This window comes from Passer domesticus, chromosome 3 (assembly GCF_036417665.1).
Source record: "Passer domesticus isolate bPasDom1 chromosome 3, bPasDom1.hap1, whole genome shotgun sequence".
NCBI lineage: Eukaryota > Metazoa > Chordata > Aves > Passeriformes > Passeridae > Passer > Passer domesticus.
In genome coordinates, this window is record NC_087476.1 from 11,391,968 (window position 1) to 11,415,651 (window position 23,684).

A 23,684-nucleotide genomic window follows, 5' to 3' on the forward strand; every position below is an offset into this window, starting at 1 on the left:
TGAACTGGTGACTTACTGTACTGGATGTTTGGATTTAATCATGAGTCCTCAATTCACTAAATCAATATATTACTCCTGGTCAGTTCAAGTGTCTTTTTGACTAAGACTGCTGCTATCCAAATCAACCTAAAAGCCCAAATCCATGATCAGAGCTACAGCCTCTGTCCAGATTCCCTAACAGATGTAATTCACTCAGTCTGCGTGCCTGGAGAGCACACTACAGCACAGGTTTCTTTACCTCAGTGCCAAATTTTAATGACAGCTGGAAATGTCTGGAGACAGAAATTTCCTGGATGTTCTCAGAACAAGGAGAGGAGTAGCAGCAGCTGTGTGACCATTCTCTTCTTCAGTGCACCTCACATACCATGGTGAGGGCAGAAAGGGCACCTTTGCCATCCATTAAACCCTTGGCCTCACTGTAAATGTGCTCAGCTTGTCATGGTGCTGCCAGGTGAAAGCAATGTTTGCACTGCAAGCTGAACCTTTCTGCTTCACATCACACATAATTTACAGCCACAATTAAATAATGCTGTGTCCTGATTATTAACCACTGGGCCCATATAGTCATGATGGGATGAGGAAAATCAACATAGGCAAAATTAAGCAAAATTACTGATTTCCAGAAATTTTAACAGTCCATGTTGGCCCTTGGATCAGGCAAGTCCTTCCTTGGAACACAATCAGGAAGCAGATGATGACTAAAGAGATTCACATTGTAGCCTTAATCTTCCAAAGATCCAAGGAGTTTTATCAATGATTGCTAAAACTGAGGATGACAGAGCATGATTCATACACACAATGACTTCTGTCCTTTGGGATCTCAGCTGTGTCATTAATGGATTCCCAGATGTGTGATTTTTAATTACCACAGAAAGCAAGATATGCCAGCATGTTCCCCACACATTTCCTTCAGGCCAAATTGCTTAGATGTGCAGCAGTGAATTTTCACTGACTCTGCTGGGCAAGATTTTGATAGTGTGGCAGCTTCATGGGCTGATACTCATCACTCTTAGATGAGAGATCTCCTGAACTAATAAAGCTACTAGACAGTAGATGAAGTCCTGTGAAAGCCTTGCAGAAACAGCACCTCACCAGTGCTGTGATAAAACACTCCTTATTTCTCATAGAATTTGAAGAACCTGAAGTAGAAATTTAGTGCACTTTTCAGCTGTATAGAAATATATTTTAAGGAGTAGCAAGCATCTCTATTTTTCAGACACACAATCAGTACCAGCCAACACTGTCTAACCTTGTTCCACCTCACTGAGGAAGAAAGAGTTTGGTCCAGTGCTGAGTTTGTAAGAGGTGTGTTGCTATAGGTAGGAATAGACAAACTTATAGAAAGTGAGAGATGCAGAACGAGTAAAGGATGAGGATTCTTCCTCAAAAGGGTTAGTCAAGACATTGTGATAATGAAAAGAAGGGTTTGAGTCTCCTTTTTACCCAAGTATAACCCTTTGATATGACATATTTTCATTTCAGCCTTGTGAGACAGAAGGTAACACTCTTTTACTAGCTGCTAGTATTGGTCACTTTAGATGATTTATTCACCTGGGTAAATAGACTTTGCTTTTTTTTTCTCAGATAAAATCTGAAGTCAAACTTAGCTTTGATAGATTACCTGAATATAAACCAATGTAGTACTTGATGGAAGAATTTATCAAGGAATAAAACCTTGGTCTGGGGAGTCCTAGAGTTGTGTGCTCTCCTTTCCTGCTCTGATGAAGCCAAGGAGACAGGAGTTCAGCAGGGTGGTAACTGGTCCCTCCAGTCCTTAAATTTATTTAAACAGGTGAATGGATCTGTTCCCAAAGTCTCTGAAGCAGAAGGGGAATTTCTTTGAGGTCTTCAGGATATAACTTATCTGTCTGTGGAAGGCGTAATTATCCTACCACACTTAGCCTGTCGGTGTTTCTGAAATAAGAAAGCAGATACTTTTTCCACTCTTTTTATATTTCCAGACATAAACATTATGTTTTCACTTCTTATAGTCACTGCAGAATGGGGTCTGATGAGTGAGTTATGCCTTTGGTGCCAGCTGACACCCAGCTGAACTTGCTAGCAGAATTTTAACAACATGGTCAGCAGCAGCAGCAGCATGCTGGTATGGGTTTTGCAGCAGTTCTCAGTTTCAGAGGTTTAATTAGAGCAGTCATTTCTCTATCAATGGCAACAGGAAGAAGCAATTTTAAAATCTCATGTGCTTCTAAAGCCAAAACAAAACAAAAACTGATTACTAAAAGGCAGCAGATTTGTGTACATGTTAAAAATTACTGAAAGCCAGATTGTTGCTGTGGTGCCTCTACTGTACATCTTATTTAGAAGCAGCTGTTGGTTGTGGTTCAGGGAAAGGTTTTTTCTTTAGAAAATCATTTATCTCTAGAGGTGACAATAGCAGGTCCCCGTACATCAGCATTCTCTCAGTTAAACCAAGGTCCAGCATCAATTTAACAGTTCCATCAATTTAACAGTAATCTCCAGATTACTGTTTCTTGGCATAGAGAAGTACATGGCAAAATAAAAAAAAGATCTAAGATCTCTGAATAAAGACAGGAAGACAGAAATACTGCCAACAGCTTTTTTTTGTTTGTTTGGTTTTTTGGGGTTTTTTTCCCTTTTCACTAAATCAGTCTCTCCAACAGCCTGGTTCTTTGCTTCATTAGCTGTTAAGTAAAATCTGATTTGTATTTGTGAAGCTGCTTCTATCTCATCTGTAGATCTTCAAGTACATTTCAGACATCCAAATGCTATGTATAAGAACAGACAAGAATTATAAATTATTGTCTTGAGGCCAGACCATTTTAATTGGTTAGCTTGAAGTGGAACATGAAACTTGAGAGATCAGGGAGGCTGTAATGTAAACCCAGGAGTACCTGAGAGAAATGAGGGTTGTCTTGTCTTTGTAAATTATTTTTCAAGGGTCTGTAGCTTTGTGGGGCTCACAGCTTATCATCAATCTAAGGACATGGGCAAACATACAGGCTGGTTGTCAGAAAAAGAAAAAGAAATTGCAGAAACAAAAATTTGTCTCCTAACTTACCCTGTGTGTTTGCAATGCCAACATTTACCCACCTTGCCCTGAGGGCTGTTTGTGTCCTGCTGGAGTGGAACCTATAAACTTCTGGGAAAAGGAGGATCACAGAGTCCCAGCTGCCTTCTCTGCATCCTCCATGGAGTTCACTTCTGTTGGCAGCTCACTCAGGTGACTACTGGTGTCTTTTCTTACAGATGCTCAAAATTATGGGTTGAATTGTGATTTAGATATTAATCTACAGACTGCTTTAATGTGCATGTGCTGAAACCAGAGGGAAAGAAGAGAAAATATCATAGATATTCATTAAGATTTCTCGGTTGCTCAGTAGGACTTCACTTATCACTAAGATAAAAAAACAAACTAGACAGGATGTTTACCTCAGTTAGCAGTCACAAATCAAACATCAGCTCCTTAAGCACAAAGCAAACACGTTGCAATTAACTACTAAGTCTGTAAGATTTTATGCTTTGATCATTTAATAATGATTCTGAGATGAATAACTTCACTAGACTAAATTTTGCTTTTGTAAAACACTAACTACACAACATCTGCCTGATTTAATAGTATTTAAATTAACTGGTTCTGTGGCCAAAAACTATCTGCTAAATTGCAATATAATATTTCAGAAAGAAGAAAATGAGTGATTGCAATTTTATTTTCTCTGAGTTCTATGAGGAGGCTTTATGGTTCAAATTAAAGAATTATTTTACTTCAATTTTCAGCAATATAATTTTATGATATCTAGAATTAATGATTGTCATTTTTTAAGCAAACAGGATAAAACTCTTTCACATATCTTTAGTAAAGTTCTCTTCTGCTTTAAAAACTACATTAACATAATAAGTACACCTGGCTCTTAAAACTAAGTGAAAAAGTTCAAGGCAAGCAATGGGAAAATGGAGAAACATTGGCTCCTGCACCTTTTATCATGCCCCCAGAGAAATTAGAGGGACGAGTCCCCTTCTGAGACCCAAGTGGAAAGGTATCAAAAGAGGAGGACAACAGGGATCTTCTGAGGTAGATCATTGTTATCAGTAAAATGGTTGAAATTGCCACTTTAAACCATAGGAGAAAATGGGCATCAGCAGAAGAAAACAGAGGCAAGTTTAAGATAAATCTGTGTATAATTACAAGGGCACCAGAAAGCTAGTCTGAGATTCAGTGTAGAACATAATTAATCACCAAGCTTTTGACAGCATCCAGAATACATCTGGTATTTTCTACACGTCTAGGAATGCTCATTTGCTGCTCAGAAATGCTTAATTTGAAAAATTACACTGGACAAAAGAAAAAATCTGGGTGGTGTTACTGGGTTTAACCTGGATAGGTGCAATTCCTAAAAGCAGAACGTCTGGTGTTTTGAATTTGTTGTATCATGACAAATTACTTAATTTAAATTTAATTCTGAGAAAAGTGAAAATTAGAGTTCAATAACTATCTGAAATTGTATTGAGGGACTTTTACAAAATCCTGATGCGATCCATTGTTTTGACTAGTGTCACAAAATTGGGGAAAATGAAATGCAAAAAAACGTTATACACTAATATCTTGGAATGTGGCAGAAATTGCTAATTTCATAAGCAATTTGACATCTTCAAGGTAAAAAGAATCATTCCCCATTAAGACCAATTAAGACATTTGCAGAATATATTGTGATATAACTTTGGACCTTCTGTGTCACACACTGATGGTCTCCTTGATTCCATTGTAGTTATCTGATAGAGCTACACAACTCAGTTCAGTGCTGCCTTAAATGCAGTTCTGCTCCAAGTCATAGTGTCCAGTCCAGTGTTAACAGGTGTTCACCCTCTTTCAAATAGCACTAAAAAACTGTGAGAAGAGAGAATGATTTCTTCTCTCTGGTTATAATTTACTCACTCTTCTGTGAGTGGCATGTTCCATCAGGGTACCACAGTGAAAAATATTCAAGTTTCAAAGTTCAATCTGAATATAAAATATTCAATACATTCAGATACTCCTTCCTGGCCAGTTTTGGAATGGTTCTTTGGCAGCTGTCTTCCCAGCAGTGTGAACAGACAAGAAATGTTTGGATGTGATCTGGTACAACTCTGGGTCTAGAGGAAATGAGTCGGTAGCAGAAATGTACAGGTCTGCAGTGATAACTCTTACCTGTTTCTTGGCACGTGAGAAGACAGGTCAACTACTCTTACAATGTCCAAAATCTGAATCAGCAGTGAACCTGAATCTAAAATTTGCATCATTTCTCAGAGTGGTATGCATTTATCAAGTTATATCTTATTTTAACTAAGGTGAGCTTGAAGAAGGAAATTTTGACCAAAATGGTTTCTGTGAGGAAATCTCCCTTTGCTAGCATAGATGGAAATATACTTTCACAGCTTCCTACATCTAAGGAAGACATTATAGTAAAAGAGAAACTGAAATATGGAATGTGGGTTAAGTGGACATAGAAGATCAAGACACATTAACTACTCTGAGGCAATGGCAGGTTTTACACTCTTATAAAATGTGTCAAAAATCCTTGACTCTTTCTTGTGCAAAACAGAGAAACTCCATCTCTCCTTCGCTGCCCAAACTCCCCAGTTTTTGAACCTCCCAGATGTCTAAACAAATTATTTGTTCTTATGGCCAGCCATATGCAGGGAAGGGGCATGCAGATCATGTGCTAAGCAGCGTTTTTAAGTTACAGGGATCTCAGTCCAGCCAGCTAGAACAGGGCAGAGATTTTGTCACCTTAAACCTGTGACCTCACTTCTTAGCTAAGACATTAGCAAAGTGTTTGAAAATAGAATGCAGTAGGGACTATGTTTCAGTCTGTTCTGAATCACCCTGATACAGAAAACCCAAAACAACTTCAGTGACTTTTATTTCTGTAGTGGCAGCATTAGACAGCATTAGTCTTCAGGAGTAGGAATAAAATGTGGTTTCTGGTGAGAGATTACAGATGAAATTGAAAGCTGAAAGATGATTTTGCATCAGGGGAAAAAAAGCAATAACTGAAGTAAACTAAAGTAAAATGAGACAAGTGGAATCAGTCTAGCAACAGTACAATATTAATGGAGACTGAATTTTGTGTGGGTTTGGCTGAGAAAGTTCAATTAAGAAAAGGTTAATGAATTTTTGGGTGCCTTTTTCTAACACACATTGTTTTTCATGCTAGGACAGCAGGGCTGATCTGAAATTGTGAAGAAAGCCTCTCATAATAGTGTTCTTGTATTAGAAGAATCAAAATCTTCAGTCTTAGACCAATGACAGTTTTCTGAGGTGAGCACAAATTACTGGCATAAGAAGGCCAGAGTGTGGTTGTTCAGAGGTAATCTGCAATTTTATTTGGTGCATGTAATACAGAAAGAACTATTCATACATATATCCTCATTAGAATTCTTTCTGAGGATGGATTGGCTCCAGATTTTCAGAGAAGTCATTTTGGGATGTAGTATCCCATTGGCACATCAGTTTTCTGTTCCTAGTAGTGTATATTTGTTCCATGTGCATTTAGACAGAGAAATTTGAAGGTAAAAGCAGAACTTGGCTACTGGCTGACATTTAGGAACAGCGTGTACTTTTGACTTTGAACAATAGTCTTGACAGCCTGGATGTCAATTGCCTGGAGGCAATTCACTGTCTGAGGCAGAGACTGCTGAAGCATTTATAACAAGAACAGGCAGTAGAGGGGAGAATATAGGTGCAGATACCATCCTTCTTCTGCCATTAGTACATTTTTCCAGTCCAGCAGAATAAGAATGAAAAATCATGAAGGGGACATCCTGGTGGTTGAATATCACCCTAAGGGTAAATGTCAAGTTCTTGTGACTTAATTTTCAAGGCATAGTTTAAATTTCTCATTCAAAACCACAGATATGAGGCAGAGAATCAAGATAAGCGATTCAGAGTAAATCCAGACTCTGGAGCAATCCAGCTCAGTTCTTCCTTCAATCTCTGTTTCCTTTCAAATGTCCAGCTTTCCCTTGGCTCATTACTTCCCTCCCTTTCTGCAGCTGCAGCCCCTCCAGAGGACCTGTTCTTTTCTCTCCATAACCCCTGCCCATGTGTTAATTCTATTTATTTTGAAGTCTTTTGCAATGTACTGAAAAAAAATACTGGGCATTGAAAGCAAGTTCTTGGAAATATGTACATTTTGTGGTAAAATGCTGCAAAACCAGTGATTGCTGTGGTGTTCAAGAAATGACTGAAACAGCAAAAATGTAGTGGGTATTCCGAGTGAACAGAGGGAGACATGACAAATAAAATAGCATAGAGAAATTCCAAAGGCCATGAAATGACAGCACTTCTGACACTGACTATCAATAAAGAAAATATTTCAGACATCTTAGATAGGTAAATTGTTGCAACAAGAAATTCTGGGACAGCAGAATAGTGTAAGCAATCTGTGAGCTGCTCAGTCTGAGTCACAAGTCAATTTCCAGTTTCCAGGATAGATTTTAGTCAGGACAGTACATATGAAAGCCTCTAGATCCATGCTAGCTATATTGGAATGAATTGAATGCCATTGTGTGCAGGGCTGTGATTTTTTTTCTTGTAGCTTCAGGCAGTGTTTTATATTTTGAAGCAGGAATGTTTAACGCAAAGTTCACATCCAATGATCTATGGGCAAAATATCACAAGTGAGTCTGTCTGAATTGCTAGTTACCTTGAGACAGGAAATTAGTTTGAATTTAGGCTAACCAAGAAAGTATATTTTCATCTGTTTGCTCACCAAAGCGAGCTTTTAAGATGCATTCAAACTTCTAAGTTACTTGAAATTATAAAACTTACATGGGACACAGCTGCTCCTTTTGTAACTAGAATATTTCAATTTAAGTTGATTTAGTATTAAAATGTTGTTTCTCTATAGATATAGAACCATCTTTTTAGAAGTAAGATATTGCAGGAGTTGTGTCACACCTGTGATAAAAGGAAGGTTTGCAGCCAGGGCTCTTCATTTCCCACCTTTCACCAGTGCTCCATTCATGCCTTCTAATGTAGTTGTGAGATGGGATTTTTTATGAAGCCTCCTACACTGGAAAGATTTTATCTGATTTCTGTTTACAAGAAAATCATTAATTTGCATTTATAAAAGTGATGTTTCTTCTATTTTATAGAAAGCAATTGGATTTCTATAAGAATATTCCTTGAGTGACTTATAAGACACGTAGAAAGTTGACATTTATTGTCATCGATCTGCAAAATTTATTCTACAAATTAAGCCATGCTCTGTCTGTCTACTTCATTAGTAGTGCTGTCTTTTGAATCCTATTATCAGTGTAGAATAAATATTTCAGTCTTCCACTAAAATGCAGCCTAAACAATGAGAGGAACTGTTGACAGACCATTTCCCTCCTGTGCAGAGGGATTATTTCACAATAATTGACTCTCTCTCTGAGGATGCTATTCAGGTAATATATTTTGACACAATTTTTTTATAGTAGAAGACAAAAATAATTTACTACTTATGTGACATGAATAGGTTAGTGCCCAAAATAAAATTGCCTCTGCATTCTTCTTCCTGTTTTTAATTAAAGCAATATATGTAGACAGGTAATGCTCAGAATGAATCAGCAATTCTTGTGGTGTAAAATTAAAATTGTGTGAAAGAAATGAATTGCCAGATATAGTTGTTTTGACAACATTGTATTTCTGAAGCACCAGAATTTTAGAAAAGGTAAGGGAGAGGGAAAGAAAAATAAATTATTTTCAATGCACAGAAAATCTGACACAATTGGGAGAGCTTTTAAACCTCTTCTATACTGCACTCGGATCTGTCAGTGTGGAGAATGAAAGTGGACTCCACAAAAACTGAGCCATGTGGATAAAGAGGTTTAGATCAGAGCTGTGTGCAGTACTCCAGTGAGAAAGCCACTAAACTATGGAGGTTTAACCATGTAGGAGCACGGTGGCAGTCAGGTACATCATGGGAGAAAAAATTCTTACAAGGAGAGTACACTGAGTGGCTAAAAGCCAAAACTGACCTTTGTTTCTTCCATTTTTATTTTGTTTGCATTCCCTGATTTTAAGTCCTTTAACTAGACCCACAGCAGAGCACTCAAGCTCTGCTTTGGCTTGTAACTTTTATTGCCTTTAGCTGCCTACATGTGGATGTGCTTGTGAAGATTATAAACTCTTTCAAAGTAGTTAGAAAATAACTTTTCTTTTGCTTTCTGAACCAATTTTACTGCACACAAAAAAAAAACAAAACATTTAGAGGCTTCATAACAGCTACAGCAGAAAAGAAAGCACTTCAGACTGGCTCATTGTTTGATTTATTATTCTAAAAACAATTTCCAAAACCAACTTGCAATGTGTTATAGAATAACTTCCTAATGATTTAACTATGACTCACTGTAAATAATTAAGGGATCCCTCTGTTTAATTGAAGCATTTAGGAGCTTTTCCAAACTTTGAAGATAAATGTAAAAGTTTGTACATTCAACACGCTGTATGTCCTCCTACCTGGGCAAAGGAGTGGCAAACACTGCTATCCTAATAATGCTCTGAGTTGTATTTTCTACTAGGTGTAGTCAAAAGCAATATGAAAATAAAGCAATTTTTAGTATGAAATTAAAAGGAAATCCATTGTTAGTATAAAGTTCGTGAAAGAATTTCTGTAATGGAGGAGAACATGATAGTTATGATGTTTAAAAGTTTAACAATAATTAGTCATTTTGTGATGCTTTACTGCTGTAAAGAATATTTTCTCCATTTTGTTCCTTGTATTTATCCTAGATTATATCCACTGACAATTAAGCTCATATTTCAGAATTAAGTTACAAGTCATTTATTGTGAAACAGTCAATGGATCATTTTTTCTAATTTCAGAGACAATATGATACAGTTGTGCTTTTCCTTGCCCTGGAGATTTGTGCAGTATGTAAAATATAATGAAATGCATTTTTTCAACATCTGTAGTGTGCACAGTCAAAAAATCCTTATTCGTAAGAGAAGTGCTGTCACTTTTTAATGGAAAAGAGATAATATATTTTCCTCTCAACCTCTTCCTCCAAGAGAAATGAACAATTACAACGCTGTGTCTGAAATAAATTAAACAGAAAATCCTGGTCCTTGGGCCGATTCTGCCTGTGTGCATCTGAAACAGAGTGACCTGGGTGTGTGCAGAGCTGCTCCTCTCCACATTCCCACCGCTCCGAGCTCAGCTGCCTCTGGATGCTGGCAGTGAACGCGGCTCAGCAGTGAGCCCACAGGGACACAGCACAGCTGCACCTCAGGCTGCTCTTGCTGGAGAGCACCCAGGAGCTCAGGGAACGTTTTGTTCCTCTGTCTGGCAATTAGGAGACCTCACTTGAAGGACTGTGCCCTGCCTTGGGCTCCTGAGAGCAAAACTAAAGGGTGCTCACTCTGAAGTGGCCCCCACAGAGTCCTCAGCCCACGGGATAAAGCATCCAGTGCATGGGGAGGGCTGAGGGAGCTGAGCTTGCTTAGCCTTGAGAAAGCTGAGGGGCAATCTTGGTATTTGCGAGATTGCAAAAATTGCAATCTTGCAATTTTTTGTAACTTCCTAAAGGGCAGGTGGAAGAAGATGAAAGCAGGCTCCTCCTGGAGGTACACAGTGAAAGCACAGGAGTCACTGAACACAATTCACAGCAGTGGGAGAGTTATATTAAAAAAAAAAATGTTTATATTGGAGGTAGTAGAACACCAGACCAGAGAATCTGGAAGCTCTATCCCTGTTAACATTCAAAGCTTGAATAGAAAAGACACCCAGCAGTCTGATCTAGTTTTGAACTTAGCCTTTGCTTCAGCGTGGACAATGGCCATAGGCCAATAGGCATAGTTAAATCATTAGAAAGTTATTCTATAGCACACTGCAAGTTGGTTTTGGAAGTTGTTTTTAGAATAGTAAATCAAATAATGACCTGAAGATACCTTTTAAAGACAGATTTTTCTATGATTATAAGTATCTAAAGAAACCAAAGGATTTTTTAAGTGTTCACCACCCCCTCTCCCTATATCCCCTCAACTCCTTGGGGATTTCCCCAGGCAGGAAGAATTCCTGATAGATTTGCAGCTAATATTTCTGGGGAATTTTGATACCAATGTTTTGTCCTCTGCATTTTAGTTAAGATTATTTTTAAAGTCTCTCTGAAGACTAATGGCCACACTCAGAGCCATTCTAAAAGGGACTGCCAAGGTCTCAGAGCATGGAAAAAATCTTTTGAGGGGAAAAATTGAGCAGTTCTGTTTTAACTTTACCAGAAACTTCTTTTTGTTTTGGCAGCACCTGATCTGGAGATAGGAACATTTAAAATACAGCTCAGGACAAGAAAAACCTGGTCCTTGGTAACCAAAGATTATTTCAATGAACAAAATGGTAGTTTCATGAGGAACATGTGTTTCTCCTTTTACTAGAGATTCCCATTTTGATTGCTGTTTTTTAATTGTCTTGTGTTATTTCATTGATAAGGCAAGAAGGAATCTGAAACTGTCCACATGGCAGAGAAAAGTATAAAGTAGCAAGGGTGATCACATCTCCTCAGGGAAAAAGCATTATGAGAGAGGAGAACACCATAGGAAGGGGACAAAGCTACATTTCTATAGCTTTCTTTGAGACTTGGATTCGTGTCTTGAAAAGCTTTTTGTATGTAAAGTCTGTATTGACCATTACATTAACAGGACAAATGTAGGTTTGCAATGGGCTTCAACTCCAGCCTTTTTTAATTAAGCTGTCACTATTTACAGATATACTCTAAGCATTATAGGTAAAGGGCAGCTCTTTATGAGAACATTTAAGTGTGGCAATTTCATTTTCTCTGGAGTGTATTGTTGCCTTCAGCTGTCACTTGATTTATAAACTGGAAAGCATTATCTGGCTAAGGGAAATTATCATGCATTTTGTTAGCAGAATTTTGTTATTACGCATTTGGAAATGCAGCATGAGAATTTGACTCATTCGTATTGCAGCAATGAAAATGTATTTCTTGTTATTTTGGTTACATCTGAAATTCCTCAGCATATATGAGTTTTAGGGGAATTACAGTATATCATAGTAATTCGTGTCACAAAATAGGCTCTTATTGTATAATGCTAAAATCCATCCCAACTCTATGGAATTAGCAATCTAAATATTTCTGGTTGTTCTAAATATTTCTGGTTGTTCTTTTTCTCTTCCTCATTTATTCTATAACTATAGAAAGCACAATTCCTACAAATGCCAAAGAAAATTACCTGTGAAGGGAAAGTAAAATATCCCATGTGACCATTAGCAACAGTATTCGTACACTTAAGAAATTTTATTCAGCTGAATTAGATTAGATGTACTGAGGGCAGGGACAAAACAGGATATTTACATATCCAAGTTTTAAATAAGAAACCAACAAACAAAAAAAAAAAAAAAAAAAAAAAACACCAAAAAGCAAAATCAAAACAAAACCAAACAAGGAAAACGCACACACACAAAAGCCTACCCCAAAGCAACAAAACTAAACAAAAACAAACAAACCAACAAAACCACAAACCCAAAACCCAAAGAAAGCATCTCACAACAACAGTTCCATTTTCTGGTCAAGTTTTCTGTCACTTCTTATCTGTGATTGTATCTTCAGATAGTGAAATCTTCAGGGCAGGGGTTATGGCTCCATCTTTGCATGTTGCTCTTTGCAAAATGTGCACCAGGGAGCAAGTCCTATCTGTTATTTAATTGCAGTAACTCCTTCAAAACCCGTCTGGGATTGGAGTCTTACTGAGTTAGACACCACACAAAATATGAGTGAGAGTGTGCAATTGAATTTTTGTCATTAGGAAGAAGTGCCTGGAGGCAGTAAGTTGTCCTGCTGTGTGGAGATGGCAGCGCTGGCTGGCAGCTATTGCAGAGCAAGGATAACAGCTGCTCTCTGCCTTCCACGGGCACTTGAGAAGAAAATGCATCACAATGAAAGTGGATCCAAATGAGGCTGCTGTTTAATTGCTTTTATTGCAAGGCAGTGTTCACAAGACTAAAGAAATATAAGCTGAGAAGATTTTACTGAGAAGACAGTGAAAGAACAATATAATAATACAATACAATAAGGGGTGGCACAGATTGCTGCTGCTTCCTGTGACTGGAAACATTCTCAACTGCTCCACACAGTGACAGTGGTGAAGGTGAAAGTGGAAGAGCAGAAAATTAAGTAAAAAAATCCAGTGTCTCATGTCTGTATCTACATATTGATGATACTCCTACACGGCTGACTGAATGACCTTGTCTTTCTCAGGAACAGAGATATTTCTGTTTTCATCTGTTTTATACCAGGGCGATGACATCAAGTTTATATCTCACCCTTCAATGGATCATTACAAGCACTTCAGTTAATGCTAAGGTACAAGATGTTCTCTGGAAATGAAAGGTTTATTAGGTCTGTAAGCTGTGTGTGAGGAAATACTTGGTATTTTGGGTGGTTTTAATTTCTTTTGTGTCTGCAGAAGTAAAACCAAAGCTGTAATACTTTACCAAATAATGTCATACAGTTTGTAACTGGCACTGAAATGCACTAGCAATGTTTTATAGAGATAGAAAAGTTGCTTCTAATCTTCTGGCACACAGTTTAGCATTTCATCCTCCCGTTTCAAACAGTGCTTACTTTTTGCTTACTGAGTGATCTCTCACTGCATGCAGACATGTGAAGGAATAAATGTCACATGTGCCAAAGCTCAGAAAAGACAAATACTTTTTACTTTTAAAGCTTATATTTCTAGAACTTCGCTGCAAGGAAAAAAAATAATTTGTTCTCCAAACTGAATCAGAAACTTGCTTTAAACTATACCTTTCTCAAAGGAGAGGATTGTAAAATAGGCTTTTAAACATAAGTTGACCTTCAAATAATTTACAGGATCATGACCTACAGAAAACCAGTTATCTAACTAGTCAGCAATAAATAATTTCTCACTAAATCACTTTTAATGAAATCTGAGAATGAAATGGAGAGTTAAATTCTCCATAGTCCCCAGCAATACTACTGTAATTAGTCTAATTTTTTTATTTTTTTTTTAAATCTTGATGCCTTTGTATCGGGTCTTAAATTCACAATTGACCTGAGTTGATTTTTTTTTTTTTGTGGCTGGAGACTCTTGGGAGGAAACACTGTATGTATTTTCCCTGTTCCTACTCTTTCTTAGTCTTCAACATACGACTGCTGTCCAAGACTGGATCTGGAACAGAGACACTTCATGTGTGGACACCTGGGCAGTTGGGCAGATGTCTATCAGGGCTGCCCAGGATGCAGTCATTAACATAATGAATAGCACAGGGAATACAATTAGGTTTATTAAAATGACAGGTCAAGAGTTGATGATCTCCCTGCTTAGGTTTTCTGAATTATTACATTATTATATTTATCTTACTGAGCTATTACATTATACCTTATCATAAGCACCATCAGCTTGAGCAATGATTTTGAATTATACCTTGCTATATATTCTTATTTCTTCTCTCCAATTTTCTCTTCCAAATGCTTGATGTCCTTTTTTGCATACTTTCATGCCTTTTTATCATGACCATCATAAAATAAAATCTCAATCATAAGCTTAAATGCTTCTCAAAGTAGATTAGAGTCAAGCAGTGTGCATAAAGGATAATGCAACATTGTGCTGATGTTGGAAAATACTGAAATATGTGTGTGAATAATCCTTCTGTGAATAATTGAAGTGGGGAAAAAAAAACTTAATATGACTAGTGTCCTTTTTGTTACATAATGGCACCTGCTTAACATTTTCATGGCAATTTTTACTAGGTGACTTTGCCCAGCAAAACTCTCCCCTTTAATGAGGCTGAAAACAATCCATCCAGTGCTGCGAGGGCCCCTATTATAAATCGTATCAAATGCTGAAAATAAATTTAACAAAATGGGCTGGAGTGGCTGAGGGTTATGCACTTTGGTGTTATGCAAGGAAACCTCCAGCCCTTCTGTTGCCCTGTGGATGAGCAGCCATCCCCAGCTCCTGTTGCAGATGCTCTAAGAAGAAATGTGACAGCTTACACTGAAGTGAGCCCTGTTTATACTATGTCAGAGCAAGCCCCACATGGAGTGTAAACTGTTTGACTAAAGAATGCCTCATTTCTAATGCTTTCTGTCATTTCAGAATTTTCTATACAAACACTGAAAATCATTTAAATGGCTTTTAATTAAAAGCATGAGAAGATGGAGTTCATTTCTTTATAATGGGAGAACTTCACATTTGTTATAGAAATTTTATCTATTCTCATCTAAAACATGCCTCCATTTTTAACAATTCGTTCGTTTGAGAATTTATTAGTCAAATTGTTAGTTTATGCAGCATCTGAACATCTAGAGCTCTCAATGGGGAAAAATATTTTTTGTGTTGTAGTGGTTTAGGACCAGCACTCCAAACCACAAGCTGCTCTTGTCTCCCCCTCGGGTCACAGAGACAAAAGGCAGAGATGACAGATAGAGATAAGAACTTCTCTGGAAACAGCAATGAGATAAGAAAGCAAACAGAAATAGCAACAATATTCATAACAAAATTGTACAAAAAAAAGAGTGATTTACATGGGAAAAAAGCTCACTGACCAACACAAAACAGCGTGACTCCAAAAAAAGGAACAAAAATTATGGATGGGCCCCTCAAACCTATGCTTTTCCCAGATCCAGGGCCACACCCACCTTCTTTCCTGAAGGGATAATCCCTTATTTCTACCCCCCAGGTATGATGAGAGTCTTATGGAATAACAATCTGGACAGGCCCACACAGCTCCAGGCTCTGCCCCATCATGGCTACTGTGAAAAAATTAATTCTGTCCTCACTGAAAGCCAGCACAGAATTTAACTAATCTACATAATCAAACAGAATGACCAAACCTTCAGATTCACAATGACTTATCCAGATAATTTTTTTCTTAAGACATTTTCTTAAAGATAAAAGAGTAAAAGAACTCACATTTTATGTTTCTGAGGCAATACATATTGGGTGTCAAGTTAGCAGTAGAGAAACCTCAATTAGTTTTTTATCTGTATGAAGTAACTTCAGTGTAGACAGTATTGTCTATTATTAGTATTTAGTATGATGAAACTATAACTTCAAGTAAAGTTTTATCTGTAGAGGATTAAAATAATTTGTTTTCCTGCTCACCATAAATTAAGTGCTTTCAGTCAACAGTAACAGGTCTTAATTAGAAGCTGCAGCTTAAGTGGAAATAGATTAATAAATCTTAATTTCTCTTCATATGGATACTCTCCAAAACATGCAGAGGGCAATATCTTCTAATGTCTAACCTGCAGCTGCTCTGAGATTATATGAGAAATAAAACTGAAAGTAATCCACAGAGCTAGTTATCAGTTTCATATCTATTTCTCCCACTTCCCCCCTTTTAAGGAGTTTGTCTTGGAAAACAAAAAGGAAAGAAAAAATTTAAAAAATCTTTATTCTTTTCCTGAGCAAGAGATGTTTTTGTCTTGGAAACTTTACTCATCAGAGAAAACTTCGATGGTGGTCTAATACTAACATCCAGAAAACATGTATATGTTAAAAAATATTCTCATAGAAAAGTTAATCAGTAGAATGCTCTTTATATTTTTCAGGTGTTAAGACGTTATGTTATGGACAACCAACACTGGACATTAAACTCAAGGAATTCTGCCCTAAATGAGGGATGTTTCTGGTAAGAATTTTTTCAATAAGGTTACTGATATACATTTTGTGGAGTGTAGTCCTGCAAGCAGTTTGTGTACTGAATGGTTCCATATTTACATATGAACATCTGTCTAAAAATGTTGTAAATGAGATCTGAGGACTGTAAGATTTCACCTTTTACCATGTGATTTGTGCTGTTTCTACTATTATATCCAATCTGCCTTAGCAAAATACTGCCTAAAAGCACATTTATTTTTGTCCTTTATCTCACACATTTCAAAACTGATCAGTCCCTAAATCACAACTGCAGAGAGACACAGAGTCTATGATGTTCCTGGTTGTGTTAATAATGTTCTTTAAAAGCCTGTCATGGCTCTGGTTGTCATACATCTCTGAAGATTATTCTGAAAGGATTCTCTTTTTTAATATAGAATAACAGTTCATTGTGAAGAAATCCTTGCGATTGTCTAATTTCCTTGACAAATTATGGAACTTCATTAATGACACTTTCTCACTAGCCAGTTTGAACCACTGCCAAATAACACTGTGTAATAAGAGAGAGATAAAAATGTCCTGTAACAGAGCTGGGCAAATGGAGGACTTGATGTGGGTTTTTTTATTTTCTACTTTGTTTGCAACACATTCAGTGATACATCCAGTTGCTCTCTGATGGTTAGATACCATTGTGGGAAGTATCTCAGATTACAGAGATAACATTGTTTATGATAAATTTAATCCATTAATTCATGTTGGCACATAGATAAAACACACTAATTTTATAGGAAACTTCGTTAGAAATCTCACTACCATGAATCATTTATAAATTCAGCTGTTCAGAAATTATTTTCCTAATGGAACAGCTACTAAAACCCAAATTAAAAAAAAAAGAACCAAAAAAACCAAACCAAACAAACCCCCTCCACAAAAAACCCACAAAAAAACCAAACAAATAAACACCACTAGGAAAAAAAAGAAAAAGCAACCTAAAAATCAAGAAAGGAAATAATCCCAAACCAACCCATTTATAAATACATTCTGAAAGAGTTGCAGCTTTTTGCCAGAGTGGAGTATTTCACTCAAAATAATAACTTTCTATTAATTTTTGTGTTGAAAAATAACATAGATCTGACTTTTCAGCTGATTTTAATTTCATGCAGCCTTTTTCCATATTCTTTCATCAAGAAGAGGGGAGAGATGAGAACTACAGTTCATTGTTTGACGAGGATGTGCATTTAAGAATTCTGAGCATATTTTATATTTTATATAAAAAACATTTTTATATTTTATATATATATTTATATTTTTTATTTTATATAACGGGTAATTCTTATTTTCCGGTTGGCTATTGGCACACTGTGTAAGGTATGTACCCTCTGGGAGAAGTTATTTTAGAGGACTTGAGTTTTCATATGCAGAATTCCATAGTACCCTTTATCTGATACACTTCTGGCAACCCAGTATGAGGTACTGGAATATTCATGGATTATATCATTTGTGGATAAATTATAATCCCAGAATGCACTCATGAGCTATTTTGGGTTAGAAGGACTGAAAAAAAATGATGCCTCATATCCCAGTAGCTCTTCCTATGTCCTACAATAGAAATTTTCCAGATTTCTGTTGTAGATGCTGGGGAAATAATGATGACAGAAGCTGCTCCTTGGAAAAAGCTGAAGCTGGGCAGTCATCAGAACCTTGACTATCACATGTAGGAATTCTCAGGTACTGCAAACAGGTTTCACAAAAAAACTCTCATATTCAAGGGTAATAAATCTGTAAATTTGCAAATACCTATTTTTTAATATTACCCTTAACACAATTACCATAGTCTGTTTTGGGTCTGCAAAGTTTTTTTAGACTTTCAAGATAAAAATTGAAAAAATCTTTAAAGATAGACAGAGAAACATTGCCTATATAGATTAATTTTGGTCAATATAAATAAAATGCTATAATCAATTAAATTGTGGAGATTATTGACCTCAGAATTAATTATTCCTTATCTTATAGAAAACCTGAAAATCATTTCTCTTATTCTTTAAACAATTTTTTGCAGTTCCCATGTTTAAGTTAGAGCATAATAAAAAATTAAAGATACAATACAGCTAGAATTTTAATTCTATGCAAAAAATTGTATAGGTAACCAACTAAAATTGTTTCCTTTGTTTGATAGTTACAGTCAGTACTGTGATTTTTATTAATTCTTAGGAGGGGCTTCTTTGTCACCACGTTTGTTGTTAAGTATTATTGTTGTTAAGTATGTTGTTAAGTATTAAGACAAAACTAGGTTGCCAAAATTCATCCTGCACTTTTGGGAGACAATACTAAAAACTATACTTGTCAGCCTTTGTGCCTTCTGCTTCCTGGGGCTGCATCCAAGAAAGTTCTTTACAAATTTGCTTCAACCTTGTTCCAAAAGCCTCACTTTTGCCACTGTAACAGAGCTACCTGTTGGATCTTTCCCTCAGCCTTTTGGGCTATCTCCTCAATATCCTAATCCTAATCTATAGAGCAATTCAAAGGCAAAACCTGAGAATCCAAGCATGCTCAGAAACTCAATGGGAGGCTGAAATAAAACATGGGAAAGACCTTCATATATCTGAAATATTTGTTCTTATCACTTGGTTAAGGACATACATATTCTTTCTTCAGAGGAAATAAAAGGACCTAAATGTCTGTGGTGGAAGAATGAAAAGCAATAGGCACAAATTGAACCAAGACAGGTTCTGACTGTAAATGAGGAATGACTTTTTCCCCATGAGGGCAGTCAGGCAGTGGATCTGGCTGCCCAGGGAGTGTGCAGTCTCCATCCTTGGAGCTTTCCAAGATCTCACTGAACACAGCCCTGAATAACCTGATGAATTTAGTGTTTTCCTTGCTTTAAGCAGGATATTGATCTGGAGACCTCTGGAGGTTGCAGTATGGTTTGTATTATTCAGAGATTCTATCAATCATCCTGCTTTTCTAGAATTCTTTCTTTCACAACAAATTAAACCACATTGTGCCACTCTCACATAAAAACCAGAAAGAAGTCCACATCTGTGTAAACAGACATCTTACACTGGGGATACCCCAGCTGAAGCCAACACAGCTGGTAAGAAGAGACAGTGTGACCTCCAGAGAGCTTGTTCTAAACCCACCTTGTGCTGGATGTAGAACATAACCTTTAATTATCTGAGCTTGTAGCTGGTATTAGGGTAGATCCTGAGCAAAGATCATCAATACAAGCATCACTTCCACTATCCATTTCTTTAGCAAAGAAGGTTGGCTATGCTGCTGTACAAACTTCCATGCTGAAGGAGACAGCATGGTCAAGAACCCATAAGGATATTCAGAAAGTTTTGGTGAGTGATTACACACCAAATTCTGGGAAAGTTGAAGTTCTGATGATTGCCAGGGATAGGCAGACCTCATATTTGACTTCAGGATGTTAAGAAACCAAAGTATTTAATTTATACAGGAAAACTGAATTAACAGTGGCATAATCCTCACTTTTCAAGCTTCCAGTTTTGAAAAATGTATCTAACTAATTTTTTTTCACAACACATTACTTTGTATTTTATGGCACATAAATGTCACCAGCTGTGCACTGGCTTTTTTTTTTTTAATAATACGATCATTATTTGTAATTTATGACAGAATTGAGATTATCTTGTCTTAATATGGAATTAGGTGAAAGGTGTTTGAAATATTCGTCTATCAAAATAATATATAATACTTATCTTTACAATCTTGAAAAACAGAATGCAAGAAATAATATATAATATTTCCAGCATAAAGTGAGTATCTAAAAGTATGTTAACTTCTCAAACAAAAATACTGATGTATCAAGGTACATGTTTACTGTGTATGTGTTCAAGTGCATGCAACATGGCTTAATGATAAATGATTGCAATGATATTATTGCAAATCTTGGTTATGAATGTGCTAAAATGATTTAAAGAGGAGTAATTGCTCATACTTAATGAACAGTCAGATTTTAAAAAGAAGTTGCTTCTAATGGGCTCTATTTTACAAAATTGCCAGATGTCACCATCATAATTAAATTCATCTTCCTAAGTTAGACTAAGCCAGCAATAGCAAGAAAATAATTTATCAAGTCCCCCAGCCAAAGCTTTAATAACCCTGGCAAGACCATTAAAATCCAGTAAATATACACCAACAGAAACTCCTAAAAATATATAATTAATAGACAAGAGAGAGAATATCTTGGACAAAAAAATGCACATTTTAAAGAAAGGTTCCTCTTCTGTGGGCATAGTCATCTCCCATCGCATGATACAATTGGTACTCTGGCAGTGATGACATTGTATCTCCAAGAAATACCAAAGGGGAGAACTTGAGCTTGTGCTATGCCCTAAAAATGGTCAAGACAATCATCCAACTCCCAGTTAGTTGCAAATAGCCTAGGCCATATTCCTACATTCCATTTGATCCCTTGGCAACACTGCCTGGCCTGAGGTCTCTTCCTATCCACCCTAAAATCAGGTCTCCATCAGCTATCCATGCCTACAATGGGCCTCACCCAAGACAACAGAACAGTGAGACTTACAACTAAACTGCAATATTGGCATCTAGTAATGGAAAAGTGAGCACATTGCATTGTTCTCACTCTGTTCTGGTTCTTTCAGGTCTTCCCTCAAACTGTCTCTCCTGGTGATCCTTTCATTCGCCTGAACTTTTCCATAATACTCCAAAACTACTTTGTAGGTTTTTTCCCTCCTGTATTTAATGTGGTTTAACCCCAACTGTAAACTCATCCTCCTGCAGCTGTTTGTTCAATTCCCCTCCTCGATGGGGGAGAGAACTGGGAGGGTAAAAGAAGAAAACTCATTTGTTGAGATACAGACATTTTAAGAGATAAAGCAAAAACGGCACATGCAAGCAAAGCAAAACAAGGAATTAATTCACCATTTCACATGGCCAGGTGTTCAGCCATCCCCAGGAAAACAGGGCTCCATCATGTGTAACAGTGGCTTGGGAAAACAAATACCATCTCCAAATATTCCATCCTTGCACCCTATTCTTCCCCAGCTCTACATGCTGAGCATGACTCTGCAGGGTCTGAGATATCCCTTAGGTCACTTGAGGTCAGCTGTCCCAGCTTTGTTCCAGCCCAAATTTCTTGTGCACCCCCAGCCCCCTCGCTGGTAGGATCAGGAGCAGAAAAGGCTTTAACTACACTCACTGACTATGAAATAATCTCTGTGTTATCAACTCTGTTTTCAGCACAAATCACAAAAAATAAAAACCTCATACTAGCGAGTAGGGAGAAAAGTAACTATCCCAGCCAAATCAGCACATCTCAACATGGAACTTGAGGACAAACAGAGGAATTTCAGAAATGCATACACACTCAAGAGAGGCCTAAAGTGACCAGGATTATGTAAATAGTTGTGTTCATTGTGAATATAAGTTTTAAGATCCTGCTGTGATTTTCCTCTTGATACTCTCGTTACAGGGAAAAAGAACACACTTTGTTCTTCTCCTAATCCTTCTTACATTTATTCTACACCATCACAGAATTCTATTTAGCTTTCTTAGCTTCTTTAGCTTTAGTTCTCTTGAGCTTTAGCAATATTTATCTCCTACACTGGGATAACCAGTTCCTAGCAGAAAAATCAGTATTTTGCCCGTTAGGAGAACAGCAGATGGCACTGCAGCCACTTTTCCAAAAGCATGAGATCCAACCAAAAGACCAGTCTGGAAAGCAACAATCTCATATCCTTATTGTTATTTTACAAATGCTGATCATTCATTGAAGATTCTTCTAATTAATGCACCAGCTCTCAGCCCTGATTTCAGGAGATGGAGTCTCAGTAATGCTGAGCTATTCCTTGAGGTGAACAAAACTGTGAAAAAAGGCACACAGATATGAATACTAAAGGCCTTTAAGGTCAGTTATACATGCATGGATTTAGCCAGAAAAATGGCTCTTTAAAATATTTTTTTTATGCTTTTAAACAACCTCAAATGGTTTTGTGTGTATGTGTAGGTGTCAGTCAATGGAACCTGTTAGTTTTCATGTATTTATGTCTTTTTGGAAGACTTTGAGTGGAGAGCATACCAAAAAAAAGGCAATTTAATAACTTTTTCCTTGCACGATAAACACTAATGTATTGATCACATCCTTATTCAGTACTAAACTTTATCAGGCAAAATCCACCAAAACTAAATTGCTCATTTCATATATTTCCGAAAAACACAATCACAAACTTCTTTGGTATTTCTCTTTTTGAATACTGACATTTAGTGACAAGCATCAGATGAAATGAGACAGAATCCTGCCAGAATGAGAGGTCCTGCACAGAGGATGGTGAGGATCTGGAGCTGATTCCCAGTGAGGCTATGGATGCCCCATCCCTGGAATTGGCCATGTTAGATGGGCTCTGGATAACTTTGCTTGGCAAAAGCCACTTTGTACCACCATGCCTCTTCAAAACATCCAGAGATGGCATTTTTCCACTTTGAACTCACAGCTTGTATATTATTCTTTTCATGGAGATTTCTAAAATAACTGCCAGGAGAATAATTATCCCTGGCAATAGAGACCAAAGCCATAATTTAGCAATGAGACATGGGAAGAAGAAAAGAGCATGAGACATAGTATGATGAGGGAGAGATATATGATAACAAGGACAAATGTCCATCTACTTATCAGTATCTAAAACTAAGATTGATTGTTAATCTTTGCTGCTTGCAGGCTCAGGCTTCTCTTTCTAGAATTGAGCATAAAAAAGACGTGAAATGTACCTGAGCAACAAGAGTGCTGAATCAGCAAACAAAGCATCAACTGATGCTTTTTCATGACCTTACACATCAAAAGGGACCCATAACTGCTTAACATGTCTGTATCATTCTTACCTGACTACATGAGCTGTGTTTAATTTATTCAAGTGTTGGTGCATGGCTTGCACTTTGCTTGGGGACTCACCATGTGCTGCTGCCCTGACTGATGCACTCAGCCCACACTGATGTCTCCTGGGGACAAGCCCAGCAGCTGAAGCTTGACTTGCAACATCAGGGTTTTCTGGGATCAGGATGGCAGGGCTGGGCTCACTGCCTCCAGGAACCCAAGCCAAAAAAATCTACCTTA